Consider the following 17,978-nt stretch of genomic DNA (forward strand, 5'->3'; position numbering starts at 1 on the left):
TAGGTCTTGGGTGTTTAAAATGTATTTATTTTATCTATCTATAATATGTATGTATATCCGTTGCCTAGTACCCATAAGACAAGCTTCACCAGCTTAGCATGGGACTAGGTCAATTGGTGTGAATGCCTTAAAAATAAAAATGTAGACAGTAGACCCTTTGCTTTCTTCTTAGATCTTCTTTTTCTCCTTCAGAGGCCCTTTCAACTAACGCTTCAAAACTTTATACATTCACTAAAAATCTTAAACTGTCTTCTCAACCTTTCCTATGCTGAAATAGAGAACTCTTCTTGTGCACCAGTAGTTTAATTGTAAGTGTTATGTAGTGTTATATGTCAAATGGAAGAGACTAGCAGTCCACAATACAGGCAATACTGGTATGGGCAATACAGCCCTGCGATTCTGTAACTCACTTCATTTGGCATTCTAATAAACAATAAACTACAAGCTCCCACCTTTTCAGAATGCCAAATCATAAAATGACTGCTTCACGACTGATTTGAGAGCGACCGCCGCTGCGAAAACCGCTGTGTGAGTCCGTGAAGTGAGTTACAGAATCGCAGGGCAGTGCACTTTCTTTTTCACAAACGCTTTTTATTATGTACTAGCTGACCCGGCAAACGTTTTGCCATGTATATTTTTTCTAGGAAATATTTTTTTAGTTCAATAAAAATAGGTCTACAATAATAAAAAATAGGGGTTGATCGTAGAGCCGTGATAATTAGGGGGTAGTATGTATTTTTGTATGCTGTATCATAAAAAATAAAAACAAAAAATTGTCTAAAAACTAAAAAAAAATGGTGTGGACACCCCTTATCATTTAGGGGTTTGAAAGATAGATAGATGATTCTCAGACTTACTGAATATGCATAAAATTTATAAGAATCGGTCGAGCCGTTTCGGATTAGTATGGGAACGAACATTGTGACACGAGAAATTATGTTAATAATAAAGTTTTCCTTTCTTTCGAACTCTTCGATTCGTTCTATCAAAGTGTTAATGCTGTAATGAAATGCACTGACATCTATTTTCAACAGAATATCGGCTTTGCAAAATTAATTAATAAACTTGTTTAAGATTTCCAGTCGTTTTTATTCTACCTCACAACCCCAACTGTCTTATATTCAGATAACGTACACGATCCCAAGTTAGCTGTATCACATATTTAGAGAAATAATCATAATTACTAACTCAAACTCAAAATAACTTTATTCATATCACACTAGGTAAACAAGTACACTTATGAACGTCAGAAAAGAAGTTTAATTGTAAATATTCATTTACTACCAGTTCGCAAGTCATGGACGTAGAGCGGGCAAGAAGAACTGGTAAGAAACTTTCCGCCACTCTTTTTAATCGCCAAGTTTTGAGTCATAACACAGATAGGCCAATATTTCAAATCTTCTATATATATAAAAAGAAAATGGTGTTCGTTTGAGGCTCTTTCACGCTTAAACCACTGATCGTATCGACATGAAACTACCACTATTCGATGCGAAATTTTTCCTAGATGGTTTATGGCTATTTATTTATTAAATTCCAACGTTCCTTCATTTTTTTATTGCTGTTTTACTTTTATGAAAATTTATCCATACGGACTTCACCGCGGAAACATTCGGGGAGGCTTCCTAGAACCTCAAAACGTCAACATCTGTTAAAAACTCGATTTTCGAAATATTTCAATTTTCTTAGCGGGAAGTTAAAAAGAAGACTAATAAAAATAATTTATTTTAATTCGTCCAGCAAAGCGGGCGCGAAACGGCTAGTATATTATATAACTACTGTATTTCTGTATACTGCCAAAAAAGTGTTAATAAATAAATAACTATTATTTTAAAGTTATACTCCTTTAGGCGCGTTATGAAAAATTTATAAGAGTGAAATTTTACGAAGCGCGCACACCGTGACACAAAATTAACAGAATGAAGTTGCCCACGGAAGATGCTACGGCATTGGACATAATTTAAAAACAACATTCGAATAATAATAGAATTTATGTTACACTTAATGTGAGAGAATAATAATAAATATTTATTTATTTAATTTTTCAAATGTAAACTGAACTTTATTGACTATAATGGCTCCTTTTCCAGTCTTTGATTATTTAATTGTAATTAATTATTTGCATGCAATCAAAATCTATTTTTAATAATGCCAAAGAAGTATAACTTCTTACGCGCGTACATAAGTACACGCACCCTTTTTTTTAATGTAACAGGGCAAACGGGAAGGTCACCCATGGACACACATTGCCAGTGGACTCGCAAGTGCGTCGCCGGCCTTTTGAGAATTGGTACGCTCCTTCCTTAAAGGTCCCTAACATAGGCACTAGTAAAATTGCATATGGTCGTCGCAGTCTACGCGCAGCCAGAGGTTAGATAGTTGCTTCAAACGTCTCATGGCGACGAGAACAGACCCGCTGCTCAAATGAATGTTCCAATTTGTACCCCGGGTAGGAGAGGTAGGAAGTATCAGCCGGAGAGGGTATCTGAGGCCGGTATCGCACTCAAATAAAATAAATATGATAAAACATCAGTTACAGTATACTTATTTACTATTTATATACTTTTTATACTTATATACTAATTTCCCCGTACTTGACTATCTAAAGTTAGTAACTCTTTTGTGGGAAAAGGGATACTCTTCTTTAATAAAATCCCAGAGGCTCTTTTATCTCTTTTTATAAATTTAAGAAATGTATTAAAGAAAAGCTTAAATATAACGATTATCTAATTGATAAAATGGCCTGGGACTAGTGCTAGACAGGCTACTTCTAATTAATTTGCGATATTTGTTTTAAAATAAGTGTTGTTTAATGATTTGCTATTTTAAAAGAGTACCGAGAGTTACGCCGGCTTTTTCTCTCGGCCTACACCCTCTGTCTTCTTTGCCGATGAGTAGGAATGCCTGCAGTTTCAAATTTAATAACGTGGAATAAGTGATACCTGTATCTTATGTTCCATAATAAACATATTTTTTTTACAGGCTCGGAATAGTAAAATAAACAGTGGGCAAGATTTTACTACTTTTACAACAATACTTATACAAAATGTTTTTTAGTCCATTGAAAAGTTACATTTGTGGTTGCGTTTTTTAGAGGACTTAAATTTGCAACAAAAAATGTTAACAATTTCTTTTTATCAAATAAATAGTTTAAGAGATATATCGTAAATACCATTTCAACCCCTATTTCCAAGATGGCGGCCGTAGGACAAGGGTGGGGACCCCACAAACTTGTTTTTAGCTTTACACTGACCCCCCCTACACATAAAAAAAAATTAAATTGCGTCCTCTAAAAAACGCAAGGTAAGGCCTATAAAATGTAACATTTCAATGGACTATTAGGCTTATTTAAAATAAATGTCAACTTTCCTTATGTTAATTGTACACAATGAGATTGTGTCACAGATAATAAGTGGGTCGTGATGATATTTGCATAATTCTTCATCAAATCATTGTGTTTGATTGTTGGCAATAAATTTGATTGAATTGACATTTTTTTCATTTTTCGCCTATAAATCAGTTTGTAAGTAATATTATATAACTCAAAACTTATGCAAAAACTATGTTTTACGATTTATAAGACTTGTCGCGTTTGTTTCGAGTGGTTTTTGGTTATTATCTTTGTAAATGTGGTATGTTAATATATTTAGATTCTATTAAAATATAATAACTATTTCCTATATTTATCTTGTCATATAACTTTGTGTAAGGGCGATATATATATATATATATATATATATATATAATATATATACTAGCTGACCCGGCAAACGTCGTTTTGCCATGTATATCGTTTGTAATAAAAAATAGGGGTTGATCGTAGAGGGGTGAAGATTGGGGGTTGTATGTATTTTTTAATGCTGGACCATAAAAATGTAGGTGTGGACTTCCCTTAACATTTAGGGGGATGAAAAATAGATGTTGTCCGATTCTCAGACATACCCAATATGCACACAAAATTTCATGAGAGTCGGTCAAGCCGTTTCGGAGGAGTTTAACCACAAATCAGGTCTGATCATTTGTCGATCCAATTGGCAAGTAGGTGATCAGCCTCGTGTGCCTGATACACGCCTTCTACATTTTGGGTGTAAGACAAGCCGGTTTCCTCACGATGCTTTCCTTCACCGTTCGAGAGCTTGATAAATACAAACATAGAAATAAAGATTTGGTGCACAGCCGGGGCTCGAACCTACAACCAACTCTACGCCAACACTGCTCTACTGCCAAACATTTTTATTTAGGATATTTTTTTATTAATATTGTTCATATTATATGGATATAATGTTTGACTTAATGTTTGATTGTCGCAATTTTTGTTTTGTTAACGCGTCATTTATTTATTAATTACGTCCTCGATAATATATATTTGTGGTTCGTTAGCTTAACGGCAAAGTAATTGTTATGTTATCAGTATATGTTCCTTTACTAATTGTTCCCTTATCAGATATGTATTCGGGCATAATATTTACTGTTAAAAAAGTTGCATTTTGGCTACCGAATCGTTCTTCGTGGTAGACAATTTATCATAAATATGATAAAAATACTTATTTAAAAATATTTTTTTATATATACTTTGTCTTAAAATATGCACATGTATTAATACTCTAATATACAGTATTATAATATTCTTATCCGACATAGTAAAAATAATTAAAAAGTAATAAACAGAAAAAAAAATTTAGAAAGTTAGGTCCCTGTGCCAGTGTACCTTTAATGCTGACATTTCCTCGCTGTATTGCGATACTTATTATTTAATAGTCTCTTTAGTTATCTCTAGTAGGAGGTCCAAGATTCGACATGGAAGACATAATGATTGATAACCCACTTGTGTATAATGCTTTTTTAAGCCTGTTTCGTAGTGGCTTGTCAAAAATAAGAAAGTTTTAATATCTCTCTAATCTGTGCTTGTCAAAATTTTCTAACACAGTTAAATTAACACATTGTTACATCAAACAATAATAAAAGATATTTTAAAAGCGTTATTTGTCTTTTTTTATCACGTGTTATGGAGGCGGCTGTTTTGGCATATATATTTTGCTAGGCTGCCTCCATTTTCTTTTTTAAATTAAAAAATTAATTGTGTTGCTGTAGGATTATAGATTATTGAAGTTTACCGCAATATACATAATACTATATCTACGGTATACTTATTATTGCTTGTAACAAGCTCATTTATCTAAAATATATGACAATTTTGGTATTATGTTTACCATTTTGTTTTTATGTTACAAAAAATAAAAATACTAGCAAGTTTTGTTAATCACAAAAAAAATTACCAGCAAAATAGCGGATTAGGTATAAGATAGGCAGTTAACAATTCTTTCTTTGAACTTCCCCTTAATAAAAATCTTTTTGTCCTAGGCGCGACATACAGCCTCATGTACAGAGGCTGTTTCAGCGCAAAAAAATCAGTCACCCACATAGGCCTGGAATGCGGGGCTGATGCTAGCCAACGTACAGAAATGCTCGGAAAAGTGAGGTCGCTCCGTGAAGCCTGCAAAGTGTCCAGGAGACTTCTGTGCTTCTGGATTGAGCTAGGCTGGCTTACTCAGCCAGGACTTAGCGCACAACGGACCTAATGTGAGTCTTAATGCGGAAACTAAGTCCTTTAACTTTTTTAAGTACTGTTAAATCCGTTATAATCGCGAAGAATTCGAAAGAGAAAGTTCAGGCACCTCGCCTGAACTCCTAGGTTGGTTTTTGCAGAAGGAATTTGGAAAATCTTGCTGATTTTAGACCTTGTTAATGTCCTGCGATCGTTGGATATGACCATGTAGCAATCTGTATTGCATTGGAGTATGTAAATTGTAAAGTTCATATAAAGTTTAAATTACTTTGATAGCATACGCACGGAAGTGTAATTGGAATTACAATTCTTTATAAACTCTCGGTTTAAAATACTTTAGTTCAGATACAATTACACACACAGACACATATAGACAGATAAACAACGAATTATAGGAACTAGGTGGAAAGTTTAAAAGTTCAGTTTGAAAGTTCAGTTTAGTTTAGCAATGGAAGCGTGCTGGGCCCATAACCTGTTGGACGTTTCTAATTTTGAGGGGAGTGAGCTCTGGAGGGGAGGGGCTATTTTAAAAAACACTTTCTTCATTGTTAATATATTAGAAACATTACACACTTTTACATATACACAATAATTTATGTTTAAATATCACTAGGGTGATTCACTGTCCGCGTCTTGAAGAGAAGTTTTTTCACATATGACAATGTTGCCTGCCATTATTTATATATTATTAAAACTCCAAGAATAGGTACTACTTTGCACTTTACAATGTAAGATGAAGAGCAGTGTTGGCCTAGTGGCTTCAGAGTGCGACTCTCATCCCTGAGGTAATGGACTTTCTTTCTATGTGCGCATTTAACATATTTTGCTCGAACGGTGAAGGAACACATCGTGAGGAAACCGACCTGTCTTAGACCCAAAAAGTCGACGGCGTGTGTCAGGCACTGGAGGCTCCTACTTGTCTATTAGATTTTTAAAAAATGATCATGAAACAGATTCAGAAATCTGAGGCCAAGACCTAAAGAGGCCTAGTAGCTACAGCTTGCGACTCAAGCGATGCAAGCATCTAACATTGGCTTGTACGGTGAAGGAATACACCGTGACGAAATCGACACGTCTTGGACCTAAAAATCGACATAATATGTCATAGAAGGCTGACCTCGTCTATTAAGCAATGACCAAGATATAGATAAAAGTCGTAACGCCACAGGTTTTTGTATTTAAAATTTTATTTGAAAATGTGTCTAATTTTTACCTCCTACTTTGAAATTGATATAACCTTCAATATGATTATTTATTAAACTTTGCCATAAATAGTACTCAATCTACGGTATATGTTAAAAACTCTTATCTAAAATATATGATAATTGAGGTATAAATGTTACAAAAAAAATATACAAGATCAAATAATAATACCAGAAATTTTTGTTAAGCAGAAAAAAATACCAGCAAAACATCGGATTAGGTTCGAGATAGGCACAGTTTACATTCAATTATGTATTTTTTTTTAATCTATGCTTAGTATTGTCTTTGGTGTCACACAGTCCAATCAAATTTAAACTTGTTTGATTATCATTTTTAAGAAATATAGAGCAAGAACACGATGTATTCAAAAAATTGTTACGGCATGGCTATCAAACTATTTAATCGCCTTCCTAGAAGTTATAGAATTTAATGGGAGGTGATTAGATTTTTAAAGTCAAGATAGCTTTATTGCGTGGGCGAGTATTTAGACCATAAGTTTGACACCAATCATTTATGCATTTTCCTTATTTCCTATTTTTACAGTAACTTAATACAAATACAATAGAAAACTAAACTATAAACATAACAAGTAAAAACATAAAACCTAAACCATTTCATAACTAATTATAATAACTGTGAATTCAGCCAGTGTGCAATTAAATATATCTGTCTCACAAGCAATATAGACCAGTGCAGATAGCCTTTAAAATAAATAAAAAGTGAAATAAATAATAGTAGGATGAAACCTATTGGAAAGGGAGGATAATATTATAAAAATTAAAGGAAAAATAATTTACGGGCGATCTGAGGTCGGGAAGGTGTAGGGGGGGAGTTTTAAGGGTAAAAAACGGTTTACCTCGATTTCCGGCAAAACTAAAAGTCCTATCGAAGAAAGTTAAATGGCAAAGTTGTAGGTCATAAAAAGATCTACAACTTTTGTATTTGCAATTTTTTCACATAACCTCAAAATTTAGGTGAAAAATTAAAAAAAACAAGTTTTTGGTTTTTTATTTATATCTTTTTCAAAAAAAAATTATTTTCTACGAAATTTGGTGAAAACTTACATTATTATGTCCCAAATATACTGTAATTTATTTGTTTAAAAATATTTATTTTTTCGCCTCATTTTAACATAATATCAAAATGCACCCTAATTTTCAATCGAAAATTCTGACGTCAAAATTTCAGCTTTTTTCAAAAAGTTATAGGCTAAAATTTTCGTATGCGCACCCAGCGCAAAACACATTAAATGTTAAAGATATAAATAACTCAACTTATTATTATGACATTATACAGAATTTACAATTTAATAATTGTAAATTCGTACGTAATTATATTTTATATTTATTCCTAAGTAATAATAAAAATTATTAAAAAGAAAGTCAAACAAATTTAAAAGTTAGGTCCACACTCGACAGGGACCAAACTTTTTAATTTTGTTCTTTTTATAATTATGACATTATGTTAATGTTCTATTTATGTAAATTACGCGTCACGTTGTTTGTGCTCTATGGACTCCTAAACTACTAAACTGATTTCAATCAAATTTGTACACCGTTTTTTTTTATAGAACGGGCAAACGGGCAGAAGGCTCACCTGATGTTAAGTGATACCATACCGCCGCCCATGGACGAAATCTCAATGCCAGAGGGCTCGCGAGTGCGTTGCCGGTAGTTTGACCTAACTTAAAAGATAGGATAGCTTACATCTCAATTTATAACAGCAATATGATTTTATTGCAAATTATTTTTTTACTATTTGACAGTCACAATTATCAGTTAGCTTCGAACGATTCTGATAGATGGCGGTATCTGTTGACAAAAAAAAATAATTTCTTGTGCATTGATTTGCTAAATATCAACGGAAGTAGAAAATCAACCATGGAGGTCGCGATGTATTTTTACAAATGGCATCTGTGTAATAAAGCATGGTAGTCCCCATGACTGGTGTTCTCCTACCGTATTCCTTGAATAGTTTACTACTATGTAATACAAAAACCTTAACCACAGCAACGCGTGGCCGGATCTGCTACTGACATTATGAAAATTAATACGACATTTGCATGCCTATTCATGCTCAAACTCAAATCTTTATTGCATTCCTTATGTTCATATTTTACACGTGACACGTTATCACTACATAGTATAAAACAAAGTCGCTTTCTCTGTCCCTATGTATGCTTAAATCTTTAAAACTACGCAACGGATTTTGATGCGGTTTTTTTAATAGAAAGTGATTGAAGAGGAAGGTTTATATGTAGGCTGAACCCTACGAGATTTATCAAAATAATGAATTATGTATTGTACACATTGAAAAGGTCTACAGAAAACACCGCGATGGTATATTTCTATCTCTTATGGATAATACAAAAAAAAAATTGTCATTCACTTTTTACGACAAATAATGGCAAATTTTCGAAGCGATTTTAACCAATACACCATTAATCCTTATCCAATTAAATACCTTAAATACATTGTTGATTTAATATAGATCTATATGGCCCTTTACAGCATATGATTTAAATGAATATTTTCGAAGATATTACGAATTTAAAAATTGCGGGAGTTTGCCTATTAATAGCGCGTCGGAGGCTGCTGTTCTCCCTATAGCACTTTGAATTTAGTATCAGCCCCGATATTGCACCCGTGCGAAGCCGGGGCTGGTCGTTAGTAATTTATAACAATAAGGATCTTGGTTAGGCACAGCAATGCTTTATTATAGTTAATTCTATTATTATACATTTTTATTGTTATAAGATACATTATTTATTTGGTATATATGCTTTGGCTTCACGTTGCGAAAAGGAATGTACTTAATAGTATTAATAATCTATATATAAATAGTTTTATAAAGAAATTAAAGTCTAACATTCAGATTCTCTGTAACAGTGTAATAACATTTCTTATATAATAGATAATTCCTTTTAAAATTTGCTAAACCTCAAGTTATTTGTATATATATGGCTGTGCGAAATTTATAATTAATCGATCTAATTGTACCCCTATCTTTATAAACGATTTATTATTATTAGTGTGCACTCGAACATGACCAAACGAATGAAGAGTGTATGTGCAATGTTGGAACAATGAATCTATTCAGAACGAGGCGAAAGGTCGTGAATTATCTAAGATTTTTTTTGTTGCGACACGGTGTCGAAGGTGCGAATTGTGACCGCACAATTTGTCACTGTTACCTAACCTTTAGGCCTCAGTGGCAATTGGTCACACATATTACTTTGATTTGCAGGGACTATATGTTCCGGTTTGATAATTTCCGAATTACAACAATGTATTCCTTTAACAAAATACAATACAATAATAGCAACATTGCTATATTTCGTCAATTTTTTATCCCAAAGATTACTCAAGTTATTTTTCTGCCCTGCGATTCTGTAACTTACTTTTCGAACTCACACAGCGGTTTTCGCATCGGCGGTCGCTCTGAAATCAGTCGCGAAGCAGTCATTTTATGATTTGGCATTCTGAAAAGGTGGGAGCTAGTAGTTTATTGTTTATCAGAATGCCAAATCATAAAATGACTGCTTCGCGACTGATTTCAGAGCGACCGCCGAAAAGTGAGTTACAGAATGGCAGGGCAGAAGTAACCCATAGGGAAATGTTTTGTGTGGGATCCGGAATAATGTAATTTGATTATTTAATATTTCAATTATTAAATAGTATAATATATAATTATGTAATAGTTATATATTATCGCGGACTTTGTTGTAGATTGTGTCCTTTATAAAACTGTAATACAGAAGACACTTATAACGCGTTTTTGTATAACGCGATTTCCATCCCCAAGATTACTCAAGTTATTTTTCTGTAGTGTAAAATTCATAAAGATTTCTCAAGTTCTTTATTAGTTTTGCGTACCTTTGCATCTGTTTCAATCATGTTGTTATAAAATAAAACGAAATAACTTTATTAAATTCGTGTTCCTAGTTTATAAATTGTGAGCGGTTTTACGAGAATACTCCTACAACGCGATTTGCTAAAACGTGGTCCTAATCTAACGCGTTTACTGTACATCATTTAATTTACTGTTTTCATACAAATGCCTTAATTTTTTTTGAAATTATTGTATAGCCTAGACATCAGGGATAATGTAGGATTCTGATGGAGAAAGAAAGAGCTTTTTCACATTCCGAGGCTCTTTCATATTTAACCACTTCCTTAAACACAAAATTATCAATAACATTTCAAAAATCACATTGCATATTAATAAACAACTCAAATAATATCTCGTTAACCTGTCATATGCTGATACTGAAAATATTCTTATTGTGCAAAAATAGTTAAAATATATACGTGTAGAAATCATTAATCTAATATATAAAATTCTCGTGTCACAATGTTCGTTCCCATACTCCTCCAAAACGGCTCGACCGATCTTATGAAATTTTTTATGCATATTCAGTGAGTCTGAGAATCGGCTACTATCTATCTTTCAAACCCTTAAATATTAAGGGTGATCCACCCCTAATTTTTTTTTATTTTTTAGATACAAAATTTTCGTATTTATTTTTTTATGATACAGCATACAAAAATACATACAACTACTTAATTTTCATTCCCTATATGATCAACCCCTATTTTTTCTTTGTTAATTAATTGTCCTTTGACTTGAACTCTGAGGTTTATATAGAGAAAAATTCGCAGAAAAACCTAAGTAAACAGTAGCATAGCATAATGTTCCATGTTGGTATGTACACTAAAAAGGTAGGCTAAGTAATCACATTAAGGACCTTTGCACATTACCTTCATAGGTTTAAAATTAGGACAAGCCCAACATGTGCCTGCAGCAATGAAGAACAAACAGTAGAACATGTGCTCCTACATTGCCCTATATTCCCATCGTCCAGGCACGACCTGGAGCAACAAATGCAGATGACTGTAGACCGTAACGGCCTACAGGACATGTTAATAAAGCACAGATCGTGCCTGGAACGGTTCTGCGATAAAATTGTGGAATATGTAAAGGCGGCAAACAAAACCTCAAGAACGGGTCTCGCGAGGAATTGCGTCCCGGCTCGCCCATGAATATTGTAAACAAAAATATTACAGATGTAGCCGGGGCGTCTCTCGCGAGACGTGTGATGTGAAAAAGTCCCTGGACAAAATGGCAGGGGAGTAGAAAAGTGATATATTAAAAAAAAAAAATCACATTAAGGAGAAACGAAGTTCGCGGGGGCAGCTAGTAATTTATAAAATACTGTTAATATGTCAAAAGGAAGAGACGGGCTGATCATAACACAGGGAATCCTAGTGTGGGGGCCATTGACCAGTTCACTTTACTTAATCTAAATATCCTGTATATTATGTATAATAAAGTTTTTTCTTTCATTCATTCTTTCATGGGCTGGCGATCTGAGTGAGTTGTTGCCCCACATATTTTTATGGTGCCACTGGCGGTATTGTTGTGTACCGGGTTGTGCAGCTCCCTCAAAAATGGTTGAGCTGCATGAGCTATTCGGGGCATGCTAGCCGTCTGCTGGCGCAGGCTTGCTCAGATCGATCTGGTTCTTTCTTCCAAAGACCAGTCCAGTAAATACTCTGCATTTGTTTACACCAACTTATTAATTTATCATTGTATTATCTGGACTATAAAAGAGACTAAGACCCCCGAGTTTGTTTCGACATTTCTTCTCAGGGCAGTCAGTTAGGAAATGTCGACTTCATCTAGTTTAGGAAGACATTGTAAAAGTGATTTATATAGTCCTACTTGCAAGAATAAACTATTTCATTTCATTTCATTTCATTTCTTTCAAACAAATAATCTAACCTTTCCTCTTTATTAACAACTTTTATTTCTGTAGAAAGGTTATCAAAATATTTGTGCTTGTTTCACTTGAGTTGTGACGTGACCTCGTTGATGTAGTGTATACATAATGCATAGTGATATTCATTCAAAGCTGCTTGACAAAACCCTTATTCACTGCAGCCTTGGCATTCTGATAATCCGTGATTTCAACTCGCAACTCACTTCACTAACAGGGCTCCTCAACTCATTTTTGGAATCTCATGGCATTCTGTTAAGCAATTTCATTTTTCGCCTTTGGGAGTTTGTAGCTAAATTACCAAGTGAGTTGTTGTCTATGAATATCATGACAATTAACCCATTTTATATATAAAAAGTGTTAACTGTCAAAATTTTCATCTTATCAAAATATTTACTATTTTTGATAAATATTAGATTGATTTATGATTATTGAATGTACATAAAAAATGTTATGTACCTAGTTTTATTTCAAAATAGATAAAAATACTTGTTTAATGTACTGTAAATATAAAAAATGTCTTGCAAATACATATCTCTCTCACGCCTGTCATAAGTTTGTGCTCATCATTCAATGATCCTACATATAGTGTCGGATTTACAATAAGACAGTGATGAACCATGACTCGGTGGACATGTTCAGCAACTCCATAGAGACCTGTCCCCGAGTCGTTATATATTATTATTTATACTTTTGAAGTTAAACTCTATTAGGCGCGTTATGAAAAATTGTTGAGAGAGAAATTTTACGATGCGCTCGCACAATGAAGTTATTGGCGCATGTTGGCATGCACGCCGACTCTGTTCACTGTGTATTTATATTTATATGCTTATTTATCCACATGCTTTGATTTTCTACATTTAAAAGACGTGTTTTCATTTTGTTTTCATTATACAAGTGCGAATTTTATATGTGCGTCTGAATTATAAACAGAAGTGATTTAAATTGAATATTTAAATCAATACTTATTAATATTACAAAATAATAATAAATATAAATATAATGTTAATAAATATTTATTTATTTAATAGTTCAAATGTAAACTGAACTTTATTTACTCCTTTTCCAGTCTTTGAATATTTAATTGTAATTAATTATTTGCATGCAATCAAAAACTATTTTTAATAATGCCAAAGAAGTATAACTTCTTACGCGCGTACATAAGTACACGCACCCTTTTTTATTTCTTTAGATTTTACTTTATTTTATTTGAGTTATAGTAACATTATATTTTTTTGTTAATTAATTATGCACTTGTATTTTACCCTCTATAGGTGTTTCTTTTTTTATTGTTCCATATTAGGGTTACCTGGAAGAAATCGCTAGTTAGCGATAAGTCCGCCCGTTGCCTAATAACTTATGTTACCTGCTTTATATGTATAATTTTGTATAAGGTAATGAAGTGTAAATAAATAATTATGTATTTACAGTGCATATATTCGCGGATACTTGGCGGACCCATGCGACTTCAATACAAAGAGTGAATTCGTGAATAGTGTGCGATATAGCGGGGTATTTAAAAATAAAATAAAAAATAAAATATGTTTATTATGGAACATAAGATACATGTATCACTTATTACACGCCATTAAATTTGAAGTTGTAGGCATCCCTACTTTTCGGCAAAGAAGACAGAGGGTGTAGGCCGAGAGAAAAAGCCGGCGTTAAAAACCCTCGGTACTCTTATTTTAAAACACTTATTTTAAAACAAATATCGCAAATTCATTAGAAGTAGCCTGTCTAGCACTAGTCCCAGGCCCTTTTATCAACTAGATAATCGTTGACTTTATAGTAAGCCTTTTTGCATAGCTTTCCTTTAATACATTTCTTAAATTTATTAAAAGGCAGAGATAAAAGAGCCTCTGGGATTTTATTAAAGAAGTGTATCCCTTTTCCCAAAAAAGGAAAAAGATTTGATTGTATTCATAAATTCTCCTGTCATCTTCACACATGTATATCCTTTCTATAACATATTTTCATAGGTATCTTATTGTCCAACTTGGAACTTTAAGAGCAAAATTAAAATCAAAGTCTGTGACAAGTTGGACATTTCACAACGAATTCAATGATTAAATAACGTCGAAGGTTACGTTACGTTATGTTTTAATAGTTCATGGTTCATCTTTGATACTCATATAGTAAAATTAAGAGATGTTTCTCAATTTTCTTAATGAATTAGGGTACGTCCTTGAACGTATAAACTTAGTTACTTTTAGCTTTACTAAATGTTAAGCAAGACGACGATTCACTAATTAAAGTCTTGACTATCGCCGTTCAGTTGCATCTTCTTGTTCTCCAGAGAATGCTCCAAGGAACTACACAATCTGACTTCATCATCCCCTTACAAAGAAGCGTCTAGAAGCACGCTAGAGTGGCACTCCTTCGTTGTCACCAGATGCCGCACTGCACGATTTTGATCGTCGTTTTTTTTTAATGGCTCTGGCACGATTTGTGCATTAGCCAGCGTCAAGTATAGGATTTTTTATAATTCGTGCTTGTCTTTAGAAATTCGACCGTGTCCTCCATGTAGGTTTAAGCACTCGCCCGGTACCGCACAACCCTCCCAAAGGTCGAGAACAAATTTATATTAAATTAAAACTTGCCCTCGAACCGGGAATCGAACCCGGTACCCCTCACCTAGCTGCCACTTAATAAGACCGCTAGGTTATGAGGCCCCTCTGGATCGTCGTTTCTTGTATCAGCAAAGGAGTGGAACTCCTTGCTCCCTTCCATCTTCCCTAGACAGTTTAATATGGGTTCATTTAAGCGGCGGTTAAATAGGTATCACCTGGACAGGAGTGCCCTCCATTAGGCCGCATATCACTTAACATCACGTGGGATTGTGGCCAAACGTTTTTCTGTTTTGTATTATTATTAGACTAGTACACGATCTCCGACAAAGAGAAGGCCTTCTCTAAATTCTTTCACTGGTCTCTCATTTTTGCAACAATTTTCCAATAATTCCCTGCTCTTTTATTTCCTCCGGTGAGTATCCTATCCTTTTCCCCACTGGGTTATTCTAGAGCCTTTTTAGAGCATAGGCAACAGAGCGTGATGAACGCCCAAAAACGGCAGTTATCGCAGCCCATGGACACCCATTTAAGTTTGCGTTGCCGGCCTTTGAGAGAGAAGTTTTCTCTTTTATATAAACAGTAAAAGAAAGTATCTTGTGAAGTAGACTGTGGGAGACTTCCAGCCATCAAGGTAATGAAATTTTTAATTAATACCGCTCGTACGGGGTTGAATCGAGACAGCAGAAATTAACCCAAATAACCCTTCAGAACACTCTCCATAGTACACTTCAAATCCTACCAAAGAATTCTATTCTCTATGCTTACTTTTACGACAAATCAAAACATCTTGGGGAAAAAGTCTTAGACAAGTTGACGTGACTAAAAGAGAAATTGTCAAAAATACAATCCGAGGCCACAGACCAAAACTTTTTTCGTAACAAATAACTAGATTTTAGTTTACAAACACAACGTCGTCTAAGATTTTGTGATAAATCTCCTTTCTGAGTTGCAACCTTGACCCTTGGACTGCTGATTCGACTTTATCATTTTGACATTGAGTACGCTACTCAAAATATAAAATTCATCGAATAATAAATAATCGGAAAATATCGTGATTCATGTGTCCTTATTTAATTGTTTTTCACTGTTTTGTCAAAGTTAATATCTATAATAATAATATAAGCAGGAAAGATTTGTATGTAAGTATGTTTGTAACGAAATTGCTCAAAAAGTACTGGAGCAATTTTAAAAATTCTTTCACCATTTGAATACTACATTATCACTGATTAATAACGGCTATTTTAATTGCAAGAAAAAATAAGTATTCCTACTAAAACTACAATAGTGTTACCCAAGGTGTAAAAAATGCCTATAAAATATCTTTCATCGCATGCGCTGCGAAAACTATTCGTGATAGAACAAAAAAATGTTCCACAATATTAAAGAACATATTATTAATATCTATCGTGCGAAGCCGGGACGGGCCGATAATGTCTTATATTTTGCACTTCTTGCTTACCTTATCTAATTTAATACATTTTTTTTCTCACAGTAGTTGCCTGGAAGAGATTTATTTATTGTAATTGCAATGTATTTCTGTATGTACAACGAAGTGTAACTAAATAAATTTGTAATGAATAAAACCTTATTTTCCTTTTATCCTTTTGATATACAAAGGAAATAATGTACATAAGTAATTTAATAGTCTTAAAATTGCTTTCATTCATAATTTATAAATTTTAAAGAAAGCATTGTTAAGTGCCTATCTGATACCTAATCCGCTATTTTGCTAGAAAAATCTAAAATTTGATGTGAAATATTTTAATAATTTTTTGTAACATATTACCATAATCGACATTTATTTTAGAGAAGCTAGCTCGTAACATATACCTACTGTAATTAATGTAGTATTATGTATGATGTGGTAAACTTAACCAAATAAATAAAATTATATATTTCCCAAAAACTGTTTATTTCGTAATCTTACAGCTAACATAAATTATTATAAAACAGACATATAGTCGATATCACAGGAGACCGAAAAGATTTAGTCTATCTATTCAAAGGGGAAACGCTGCCAGTATCTTCGGAACCTTGCCTAAAGGGACTCCTTTTAATAATATATTTTAGTTATTACATTATAAGGTTAGTTATTGTTTTTGTAATATTAATTTATAATAAAATAATAACTTGTAGATATGTTTTATATATTAAAAAACCAGTGGCGCTACAACCCCTATTGGCCTCAGATCAATCTAATTCGTGGTAATTCTTATTTAATGTGGAACCAGCTGCTGAAGTATTTCGGAACTAGTAATACTAATTCGACTTAGGGTCCTTCAAGGAAAGAGCGTACCAATTCGTAAAAGGCCGGGAACACACCAGCGAGCTTTCTGGCAATGTGAGTGTGACACCGTTTGCCCACTGTTATATTAAAAAAAAAAAAGACAAGGAAGTGAACAGCCTTCTGTGCCTGACACGCGCCGTCGACTTATTGGGTCTAAAACATTTCCTCACGATGTTTTTCCTTCAGCGTACGAATGTTAAATGGGCATATTGAAAGAAAATCCCATTACACAGCCGGTGTTCGAAGCTGTAACTATTTATGATAAACTCAAACGCAAACGCAAACTCGGCGAACTCCGTTTCGCCACCAGATGGATTCGATTTATGTAACATTTCGTTTGGTGATCCCGCTTTTCTGTTGAATTTTTGCCTGAATTTTCTTTGCTATAAACCTCACGGAGCCCGAGACCTTTCCAACGAATGCAAAACCGTGGAAATCGGTTCGTGCGTTCTGGAGTTATAGCTTCAGGAAGGAAAACCCGACTTATTTTTATATAGTAGATATCACATATGAGATTTTCTCGTGTTTTTAAACATTGTTTTCGCCTCATCTGAACCGATGGTTTTGGAT

This window comes from Pieris napi, chromosome 24, assembly GCF_905475465.1.
Source record: "Pieris napi chromosome 24, ilPieNapi1.2, whole genome shotgun sequence".
Taxonomy (NCBI): domain Eukaryota; kingdom Metazoa; phylum Arthropoda; class Insecta; order Lepidoptera; family Pieridae; genus Pieris; species Pieris napi.